Genomic DNA, 12,544 nt, shown 5'->3' on the forward strand with positions numbered 1-12,544 from the left:
ATTCAGGCATTATTCAAAATTTTAAAAGTAGAATTATAGTAACATTTTTGATATGTTGATTCATATCACCTTTGTGATGTATGTTGTGATCTTTTCACTTCGTCTATATCTTCGCTAATATTACACCAAGAGAAATATTATCTTCGCTAATAAGTATAAAAAATATTACACAAAGAGAAAACTGAGATACAAATCATGATGCTAAAAGCTGTCCAGGAGTCAAATATTATTACAGCTTTTAAAGCTGCGGTTTGAACGATATACGTAAAAACTGTGCAGCCTCCTTTGTCATCCCCCTCAGAAGATTTTGAGCAAGTGTCAAGGATAACAAAGAAATTATTCACATTTTAACCCCGTAAAACTTATTCTTTATATGCCATGATTAGTCATGTAAGATTCAGGCATTATTCAAAATTTTAAAAGTAGAATTATAGTAACATCTGGCATATATTCATTCATATCACCTGTGTAATGTATGCTGTGATCTTTTCACTTAATCTATATCTTCGCTAATATTACACCAAGAGAAAGCTGAGATAGCAATCATGATGCTAAAAGCTGTCTAGGAGTCAAATATTATTACAGCTTTTAAAGCTGCCGTTTGAACAATATACGTAAAAACTGTGCAGCCTCCTTCATCATCCCCCTCAGAGGATTTTGAGCAAGTGTCAAGTATAACAAAGAAATTATTCACATTTTAACCCCAAAAGACTTATTCAATATTTGCCATGATTAGCCATCTAAGATTCAAGCAATATTCAAAATTTTAAAAGTAGAATTATAGTAACATCTTTGATATGTTGATTCATATCACCTTTGTGATATATGTTGTGATCTTTTCACTTCGTCTATATCTTCAATAATAAGTATAAGAAATATTACACCAAGAGAAAACTGAGTTATCAATCATTACTCATGCACAGCTTTTAGCATCATGATTGGTATCTCAGTTTTCTCTTGGTGTAATATTTCTTATACTTATTAGCGAAGATATAGACGAAGTGAAAAGATCACAACATACATCACAAAGGTGATATGAATCAACATATCAAAGATGTTACTATAATTCTACTTTTAAAATTTTGAATAATGGTTAACCTTACATGGCTAATCATAACATGTTACTCCCGGCACGCAATATGTTCGCAATTGTGCCTGCTCGTTGCCGAGATTATTTGTTGATAAATACTGACAAGTTAATCCGATTCGCACGATAAATATACCCTCGCAATTAATAGATTGGGTTCTTTATTAATCACAATAACTTGAGGTAAAACTACAGAAGATAAATATACGAAATGCATAAGTAAATATACGCTACGAATATATAACGATACACAGCAATTTATAATAGAGAAACTGACCAAATTTCCTCTCTTGCCGAGCACACACATCCAAATATCAAATAAAGTTTCTCGCATAAATCGCAGTATAAATCGAGTTCTAAACTAAAACAGTAATGTTCCTTTTCAAGTATAAAATATAGTTGCTCAAAACAAATTGAGCCTACAAACATGTCGCACACATGAGCCCGCAATTACATGGCTCTCCTAAATTGCAACCAAACGCAATTTACAACAAAGTCAATAAATGTTCCATACAAGGGTTCTTCAGCGGGGATTCTTCAATCCATGGCTGTATCTTCGGACTTCAGAAGTAGTACCAGTTTATGGACTGGTCTGTCCAGAACGGTCGTTGCTCGAACACATTTTCCTTCTCTTGAAAGTAAAGGGTCGCTTGCGATGATCTTTACTTTTCGAACAAGTCCATCATCAGAGGTATAGGCTTCTTGGACTCGAGCGGTACGCCAACAGTTTCTTGGCACGTTTTTGTCTTTAAACAATACGATATCGCCTGCTTGGCTTTGGTTTGGATCGAATCATGAACGATAAAAAATCCTTTCTTTCTTCAGGCACAAAGGAAATTACTCTCTTTTAACAGAATGCCTGTATTTCAGTTTCACAAAAAGGAAAGATCCTCTCGAAACCTTCGGAACTTATCCATCCGTTTGGTCCTGCAGCTCACTTGTTTTCCGTAGAGGATCACCGTTTTCCTGTAGGAGATGAACTTCCTGAAGGTACCAGATTGCATGTTTTGGAAAAACGTGGTATGGTGAAAGACCTGGATTGGGCCAGAATCTACGAAAGAGCTCAATCCGTCGCTAAAACCAGGGATCTCAGAAGATGCCGAAAACTAATCGCATACATTAACAAGAGAATAGAACAACTGCCGAAACCAATTCAATATCGCAGTGTGTTTCATCAGGTTGAGTTTTTGCCAGTGTTGAAAAAACCCGCCGGTCAGTACCTTTTACCTTGGAAAGGATCGTCAGTTTCGGCATTTTCTTCCCCAAGCGATGTTTTCTTACCAAAAGATGCAAAACTTGTCGGATCTTCCTGTTTAATCATTGATACATCAGACGAAAGTGGTTGTGGAAAGATGAATGCAAAAGTGAAACATTTTTTTAGATTTTCGAGCCGTCTGCCTGAAGACAAGTTTGTAATTCAACAGTTGGACGAAGCAAATAAATTTTGGAGTCAGTTAAATGAAGAGGAAAGACAAAAAGCGGGAAAGAGATCTGAAATTGAATCCATCTGCCTAAGCATTTATAAATTTTTTAACACCAGAACTCTTAAGGGTGCTGGAAATTTAAGTTTTCTGAGCAAACTACGCAATCGAAAATGGTTGTTTCTTCAGGGCAAGTTCGTAGAAAGCAAGAAAGTGGCTTACGCGTCTGACGTTTGAAAGATATACGTAAAAATTGTGCAGCCTCCTTCGTCATCTCCCTCAGAGGATTTTTTTTTTTTTTTTTTTTTTTTTTTTTTTAAATTTATTGAGTACATTACATATATAATTAATATTATGTATAACGAGTAAGTTTCTGACTCAAAAGGAGTATGCACAAACGGGACGCGAAGTCCCATGCAAGGTGCAACCCCTGTACGTACGAAATACGTTTACAAATACACACACAAATATATAATATCCTTAAATAAGTAGACCCCCACTACACACCGTGAACACCACCACAAGAATGATTCAAGAGTAGGTATAATGATATATAATGATAATACTCACAAAGCATTATGTGGTGTATTCAGCTAACGCAATAATGGGAAGCGTCTATAAAACTATTTATTAAGATTTGTGGCACGGGCAGTCCCGCACCAGTGTCCACGTGCATGGCATGTCTACGTCAAATGTTGTCGTAAGCAAGTTTGCATATGTGGCTTTCAGAGATCTTTTGAAGGAGGAGAGGCTGGTGAAGGTGGTGGAGGGAAGAATTTTGCTGACATGGTTCCATAACTTGACAAGCCGATTGAAGTATGAGGATTGAAATGTTTTGGATTTACAGAAAGGAACTTTGAGTGTGAGGGATGGATTATGACTAAGTCGCGTTCGGCCATTGTTGACGAATGAAACAAACATTTGTACTTGACATTTTGAGCAAGTGTCAAGTATAACAAAGAAATTATTCACATTTTAACCCCGTAAGACTTATTCAATATACGTTATGATTAGCCATGTAAGATTCAAGCATTATTCGAAATTTTAAAACTAGAATTATAGTAACATCTGGCATATATTTATTCATATCACCTGTGTGATGTATGCTGTGATCTTTTCACTTTGCCTATATCTTCGCTAATAAGTATAAAAAATATTACACAAAGTGAAAACTGAGATACCAATCACAATGCTAAAAGCTGTCCAGGAGTCAAATATTATTACAGCTTTTAAAGCTGCCGTTTGAACGATATACGTAAAAACTGTGCAGCCTCCTTCGTCATCCCCCTCAGAAGATTTTGCAAGTGTCTAGTATAACAAAATAATGATGAAAATTTTAACCCCGATACAATTATTCAATATATGTTATGATTAGCCATGTAAGGTTCAAGCATTATTCAAAATTTTAAAAGTAGAATTATAGTAACATCTTTGATATGTTGATTCATCATCACCTTTGTGATGTATGTTGTGATCTTTTCACTTCGTCTAGATCTTTGCTAATAAGTATAGAAATATTACATCAAGAGAAAACTGAGATACCAATCATGATGCTAAAAGCTGTCCAGCAGTCAAATATTATTACAGCTTTTAAAGCTGACGTTTGAACGATATACGTAAAAATTGTGCAGCCTCCTTCGTCATCCCCCTCAGAGCATTTTGAGCAAGTGTCAAGTATAACAAAGAAATTATTCACATTTTAACCCCGTAAGACTTATTCAATATACGCTATGATTAGCTATGTAAGATTCAAGCATTATTCAAAATTTTAAAAGTAGAATTATAGTAACATCTTGCATATGTTGATTCATATCACCTTTGTGATGTATGTTGTGATCTTTTCACTTCGTCTATAACTTCGCTAATATTACACCAAGAGAAATATTATCTTCGCTAATAAGTATAAAAAATATTACACAAAGAGAAAACTGAGATACAAATCATGATGCTAAAAGCTGTCCAGGAGTCAAATATTATTACAGCTTTTAAAGCTGCGGTTTGAACGATATACGTAAAAACTGTGCAGCCTCCTTTGTCATCCCCCTCAGAAGATTTTGAGCAAGTGTCAAGGATAACAAAGAAATTATTCACATTTTAACCCCGTAAAACTTATTCTTTATATGCCATGATTAGCCATGTAAGATTCAGGCATTATTCAAAATTTTAAAAGTAGAATTATAGTAACATCTGGCATATATTCATTCATATCACCTGTGTAATGTATGCTGTGATCTTTTCACTTCGTCTATATCTTCGCTAATATTACACTAAGAGAAAGCTGAGATAGCAATCATGATGCTAAAAGCTGTCTAGGAGTCAAATATTATTACAGCTTTTAAAGCTGCCGTTTGAACAATATACCTAAAAATTGTGCAGCCTCCTTCGTCATCTCCCTCAGAGGAATTTGAGCAAGTGTCAAGTATAACAAAGAAATTATTCACATTTTAACCCCGTAAGACTTATTCAATATTTGCCATGATTAGCCATCTAAGATTCAAGCATTATTCAAAATTTTAAAAGTAGAATTATAGTAACATCTTTGATATGTTGATTCATATCACCTTTGTGATGTATGTTGTGATCTTTTCACTTCGTCTATATCTTCAATAATAAGTATAAGAAATATTACACCAAGAGAAAACTGAGTTATCAATCATGATGCTAAAAGCTGTCTAAAAGTCATAATATTATTACAGCTTTTAAAGCTGCTTTGAACGATATACGTAAAAACTGTGCAGCCTGCTTCGTCATCCCTCTCAGAAGATTTTTTGCAAGTGTCAAGTATAACAAAGAAATTATTAACACTTTACACCCGCAAGACTTATTCAATATATGCCATGATTAGCCATGTAAGATTCAAGCATTATTCAAAATTTTAAAAGTAGAATTATGGTAACATCTTGCATATGTTGATTCATATCACCTTTGTGATGTATGTTGTGATCTTTTCACTTCGTCTATATCTTCAATAATAAGTATAACAAATATTACACCAAGAGAAAACTGAGTTATCAATCATGATGCTAAAAGATGTCCAGGAATCATAATATTATTACAGCTTTTAAAATTGCCTTTCAACGATATACGTAAAAACTGTGCAGCCTCCTTCGTCATCCCTCTCAGAAGATTTTGAGCAAGTGTCAAGTATAACAAAGTAATGATGTAAAGTTTAACCCCGCAAGAATTATTCAATGTACCCTATGATTAGCCACATAAGATTCAAGCGTTATTCAAAATTTTAAAAGTAGAATTATAGTAACATCTTTGAAATGTTGATTTATATCACCTTTGTGATGTATGTTGTGATCTTTTCACTTCGTCTGTATCTTCGCTAATAAGTATAAAAAATATTACACAAAGAGAAAACTGAGATACCAATCACAATGCTAAAAGCTGTCCAGCAGTCAAATATTATTACAGCTTTCAAAGCTGACGTTTGAACGATATACGTAAAAATTGTGCAGCCTCCTTCGTCATCCCCCTCAGAGGATTTTGAGCAAGTGTCAAGTATAACAAAGAAATTATTCACATTTTAAGCCCGTAAGACTTATTCAATATACGTTATGATTAGCATTATAAGATTCAAGCATTATTCAAAATTTTAAAAGTAGAATTATAGTAACATCTTGCATCTGTTCATTCATATCACCTTTGTAATGTATGTTGTGATCTTTTCACTTCATCTAGATCTTCGCTAATAAGTATAAGAAATATTTCATCAAGAGAAAACTGAGATACCAATCATGATGCTAAAAGCTGTCCAGCAGTCAAATATTATTACGGCTTTTAAAGCTGACGTTTGAACGATCTACGTAAAAATTGTGCAGCCGCAGAAGTATAAAAAATATTACACAAAGAGAAAACTGAGATACAAATCATGATGCTAAAAGCTGTCCAGGAGTCAAATATTATTACAGCTTTTAAAGCTGGGTTTGAACGATATACGTAAAAACTGTGCAGCCTCCTTTGTCATCCCCCTCAGAAGATTTTGAAAAGTGTCAAGTATAACAAAGAAATTATTCACATTTTAACCCCGTAAGACTTATTCATTATATGCCATGATTAGCCATGTAAGATTCAGGCATTATTCAAAATTTTAAAAGTAGAATTATAGTAACATTTTTGATATGTTGATTCATATCACCTTTGTGATGTATGTTGTGATCTTTTCACTTCGTCTATATCTTCGCTAATATTACACCAAGAGAAATATTATCTTCGCTAATAAGTATAAAAAATATTACACAAAGAGAAAACTGAGATACAAATCATGATGCTAAAAGCTGTCCAGGAGTCAAATATTATTACAGCTTTTAAAGCTGCGGTTTGAACGATATACGTAAAAACTGTGCAGCCTCCTTTGTCATCCCCCTCAGAAGATTTTGAGCAAGTGTCAAGGATAACAAAGAAATTATTCACATTTTAACCCCGTAAAACTTATTCTTTATATGCCATGATTAGTCATGTAAGATTCAGGCATTATTCAAAATTTTAAAAGTAGAATTATAGTAACATCTGGCATATATTCATTCATATCACCTGTGTAATGTATGCTGTGATCTTTTCACTTAATCTATATCTTCGCTAATATTACACCAAGAGAAAGCTGAGATAGCAATCATGATGCTAAAAGCTGTCTAGGAGTCAAATATTATTACAGCTTTTAAAGCTGCCGTTTGAACAATATACGTAAAAACTGTGCAGCCTCCTTCATCATCCCCCTCAGAGGATTTTGAGCAAGTGTCAAGTATAACAAAGAAATTATTCACATTTTAACCCCAAAAGACTTATTCAATATTTGCCATGATTAGCCATCTAAGATTCAAGCAATATTCAAAATTTTAAAAGTAGAATTATAGTAACATCTTTGATATGTTGATTCATATCACCTTTGTGATATATGTTGTGATCTTTTCACTTCGTCTATATCTTCAATAATAAGTATAAGAAATATTACACCAAGAGAAAACTGAGTTATCAATCATTACTCATGCACAGCTTTTAGCATCATGATTGGTATCTCAGTTTTCTCTTGGTGTAATATTTCTTATACTTATTAGCGAAGATATAGACGAAGTGAAAAGATCACAACATACATCACAAAGGTGATATGAATCAACATATCAAAGATGTTACTATAATTCTACTTTTAAAATTTTGAATAATGGTTAACCTTACATGGCTAATCATAACATGTTACTCCCGGCACGCAATATGTTCGCAATTGTGCCTGCTCGTTGCCGAGATTATTTGTTGATAAATACTGACAAGTTAATCCGATTCGCACGATAAATATACCCTCGCAATTAATAGATTGGGTTCTTTATTAATCACAATAACTTGAGGTAAAACTACAGAAGATAAATATACGAAATGCATAAGTAAATATACGCTACGAATATATAACGATACACAGCAATTATATAATAGAGAAACTGACCAAATTTCCTCTCTTGCCGAGCACACACATCCAAATATCAAATAAAGTTTCTCGCATAAATCGCAGTATAAATCGAGTTCTAAACTAAAACAGTAATGTTCCTTTTCAAGTATAAAATATAGTTGCTCAAAACAAATTGAGCCTACAAACATGTCGCACACATGAGCCCGCAATTACATGGCTCTCCTAAATTGCAACCAAACGCAATTTACAACAAAGTCAATAAATGTTCCATACAAGGGTTCTTCAGCGGGGATTCTTCAATCCATGGCTGTATCTTCGGACTTCAGAAGTAGTACCAGTTTATGGACTGGTCTGTCCAGAACGGTCGTTGCTCGAACACATTTTCCTTCTCTTGAAAGTAAAGGGTCGCTTGCGATGATCTTTACTTTTCGAACAAGTCCATCATCAGAGGTATAGGCTTCTTGGACTCGAGCGGTACGCCAACAGTTTCTTGGCACGTTTTTGTCTTTAAACAATACGATATCGCCTGCTTGGCTTTGGTTTGGATCGAATCATGAACGATAAAAAATCCTTTCTTTCTTCAGGCACAAAGGAAATTACTCTCTTTAAACAGAATGCCTGTATTTCAGTTTCACAAAAAGGAAAGATCCTCTCGAAACCTTCGGAACTTATCCATCCGTTTGGTCCTGCAGCTCACTTGTTTTCCGTAGAGGATCACCGTTTTCCTGTAGGAGATGAACTTCCTGAAGGTACCAGATTGCATGTTTTGGAAAAACGTGGTATGGTGAAAGACCTGGATTGGGCCAGAATCTACGAAAGAGCTCAATCCGTCGCTAAAACCAGGGATCTCAGAAGATGCCGAAAACTAATCGCATACATTAACAAGAGAATAGAACAACTGCCGAAACCAATTCAATATCGCAGTGTGTTTCATCAGGTTGAGTTTTTGCCAGTGTTGAAAAAACCCGCCGGTCAGTACCTTTTACCTTGGAAAGGATCGTCAGTTTCGGCATTTTCTTCCCCAAGCGATGTTTTCTTACCAAAAGATGCAAAACTTGTCGGATCTTCCTGTTTAATCATTGATACATCAGACGAAAGTGGTTGTGGAAAGATGAATGCAAAAGTGAAACATTTTTTTAGATTTTCGAGCCGTCTGCCTGAAGACAAGTTTGTAATTCAACAGTTGGACGAAGCAAATAAATTTTGGAGTCAGTTAAATGAAGAGGAAAGACAAAAAGCGGGAAAGAGATCTGAAATTGAATCCATCTGCCTAAGCATTTATAAATTTTTTAACACCAGAACTCTTAAGGGTGCTGGAAATTTAAGTTTTCTGAGCAAACTACGCAATCGAAAATGGTTGTTTCTTCAGGGCAAGTTCGTAGAAAGCAAGAAAGTGGCTTACGCGTCTGACGTTTGAAAGATATACGTAAAAATTGTGCAGCCTCCTTCGTCATCTCCCTCAGAGGATTTTGAGCAAGTGTCAAGTATAACAAAGAAATTATTCACATTTTAACCCCGTAAGACTTATTCAATATACGTTATGATTAGCCATGTAAGATTCAAGCATTATTCGAAATTTTAAAACTAGAATTATAGTAACATCTGGCATATATTTATTCATATCACCTGTGTGATGTATGCTGTGATCTTTTCACTTTGCCTATATCTTCGCTAATAAGTATAAAAAATATTACACAAAGTGAAAACTGAGATACCAATCACAATGCTAAAAGCTGTCCAGGAGTCAAATATTATTACAGCTTTTAAAGCTGCCGTTTGAACGATATACGTAAAAACTGTGCAGCCTCCTTCGTCATCCCCCTCAGAAGATTTTGCAAGTGTCTAGTATAACAAAATAATGATGAAAATTTTAACCCCGATACAATTATTCAATATATGTTATGATTAGCCATGTAAGGTTCAAGCATTATTCAAAATTTTAAAAGTAGAATTATAGTAACATCTTTGATATGTTGATTCATATCACCTTTGTGATGTATGTTGTGATCTTTTCACTTCGTCTAGATCTTTGCTAATAAGTATAAGAAATATTACATCAAGAGAAAACTGAGATACCAATCATGATGCTAAAAGCTGTCCAGCAGTCAAATATTATTACAGCTTTTAAAGCTGACGTTTGAACGATATACGTAAAAATTGTGCAGCCTCCTTCGTCATCCCCCTCAGAGCATTTTGAGCAAGTGTCAAGTATAACAAAGAAATTATTCACATTTTAACCCCGTAAGACTTATTCAATATACGCTATGATTAGCTATGTAAGATTCAAGCATTATTCAAAATTTTAAAAGTAGAATTATAGTAACATCTTGCATATGTTGATTCATATCACCTTTGTGATGTATGTTGTGATCTTTTCACTTCGTCTATAACTTCGCTAATATTACACCAAGAGAAATATTATCTTCGCTAATAAGTATAAAAAATATTACACAAAGAGAAAACTGAGATACAAATCATGATGCTAAAAGCTGTCCAGGAGTCAAATATTATTACAGCTTTTAAAGCTGCGGTTTGAACGATATACGTAAAAACTGTGCAGCCTCCTTTGTCATCCCCCTCAGAAGATTTTGAGCAAGTGTCAAGGATAACAAAGAAATTATTCACATTTTAACCCCGTAAAACTTATTCTTTATATGCCATGATTAGTCATGTAAGATTCAGGCATTATTCAAAATTTTAAAAGTAGAATTATAGTAACATCTGGCATATATTCATTCATATCACCTGTGTAATGTATGCTGTGATCTTTTCACTTCGTCTATATCTTCGCTAATATTACCAAGAGAAAGCTGAGATAGCAATCATGATGCTAAAAGCTGTCTAGGAGTCAAATATTATTACAGCTTTTAAAGCTGCCGTTTGAACAATATACGTAAAAACTGTGCAGCCTCCTTCTCATCCCCCTCAGAGGATTTTGAGCAAGTGTCAAGTATAACAAAGAAATTATTCACATTTTAACCCCAAAAGACTTATTCAATATTTGCCATGATTAGCCATCTAAGATTCAAGCATTATTCAAAATTTTAAAAGTAGAATTATAGTAACATCTTTGATATGTTGATTCATATCACCTTTGTGTGATATGTTGTGATCTTTTCACTTCGTCTATATCTTCAATAATAAGTATAAGAAATATTACACCAAGAGAAAACTGAGTTATCAATCATGATGCTAAAAGCTGTCTAAAAGTCATAATATTATTACAGCTTTTAAAGCTGCTTTGAACGATATACGTAAAAACTGTGCAGCCTGCTTCGTCATCCCTCTCAGAGAAAGAATTTTTTGCAAGTGTCAAGTATAACAAAGAAATTATTAACACTTTACACCCGCAAGACTTATTCAATATATGCCATGATTAGCCATGTAAGATTCAAGCATTATTAAAAATTTTAAAAGTAGAATTATGGTAACATCTTGCATATGTTGATTCATATCACCTTTGTGATGTATGTTGTGATCTTTTCACTTCGTCTATATCTTCAATAATAAGTATAACAAATATTACACCAAGAGAAAACTGAGTTATCAATCATGATGCTAAAAGATGTCCAGGAATCATAATATTATTACAGCTTTTAAAATTGCCTTTCAACGATATACGTAAAAACTGTGCAGCCTCCTTCGTCTTCCCTCTCACAAGATTTTGAGCAAGTGTTAAGTATAACAAACAAATTATTCACATTTTAACCGCAAGAATTATTCAATATACGCTATGATTAGCCAGTAAGTTCAAGCATTATTCAAAAATTTAAAAGTAGAATTATAGTAACATTTTTGATATGTTGATTCATATCACCTTTGTGATGTATGTTGTGATCTTTTCACTTCGTCTATATCTTCAATAATGAGTATAAGAAATATTACACCAAGAGAAAACTGAGTTATCAATCATGATGCTAAAAGCTGTCCAAGAGTCATAATTTTATTACAGCTTTTAAAGCTGCTTTGAACGATATACGTAAAAACTGTGCAGCCTCCTTCGTCATCCCTCTCAGAAGATTTTGTGCAAGTGTCAAGTATAATAAAAAAATATTAACATTTTAACCCCGCCAGACTTATTCATATATATGCCATGATTAGCCATGTAAGATTCAAGCATTATTCAAAATTTTAAAAGTAGAATTATAGTAACATCTTGCATATGTTGATTCATATCACCTTTGTGATGTATGTTGTGATCTTTTCACTTCGTCTATATCTTCATAATGAGTATAAGAAATATTACACCAAGAGAAAACTTAGTTATCAATAATGATGCTAAAAGCTGTCGAAGAGTCATAATATTATTACAGCTTTTAAAGCTGCTTTGAACGATATACGTAAAAACTGTGCAGCCTCCTTCGTCATCCCTCTCAGAAGATTTTGTGCAAGTGTCAAGTATAACAAAGAAATTATTAACATTTTAACCCCGCCAGACTTATTCATCAATATATGCTATGATTAGCCATGTAAGATTCAAGCATTATTCAAAATTTTAAAAGAAGAATTATAGTCACATCTTTGATATGTTTATTCATATCACCTTTGTGATGTATGTTGTGATCTTTTCACTTCGTCTATATCTTCAATAATGAGTATAAGAAATATTACACCAAGAGAAAACTGAGTTAT

This window comes from Dendronephthya gigantea, unplaced genomic scaffold (assembly GCF_004324835.1).
Source record: "Dendronephthya gigantea isolate DGI-Jeju-01 unplaced genomic scaffold, DenGig_1.0 000193F, whole genome shotgun sequence".
NCBI lineage: Eukaryota > Metazoa > Cnidaria > Anthozoa > Malacalcyonacea > Nephtheidae > Dendronephthya > Dendronephthya gigantea.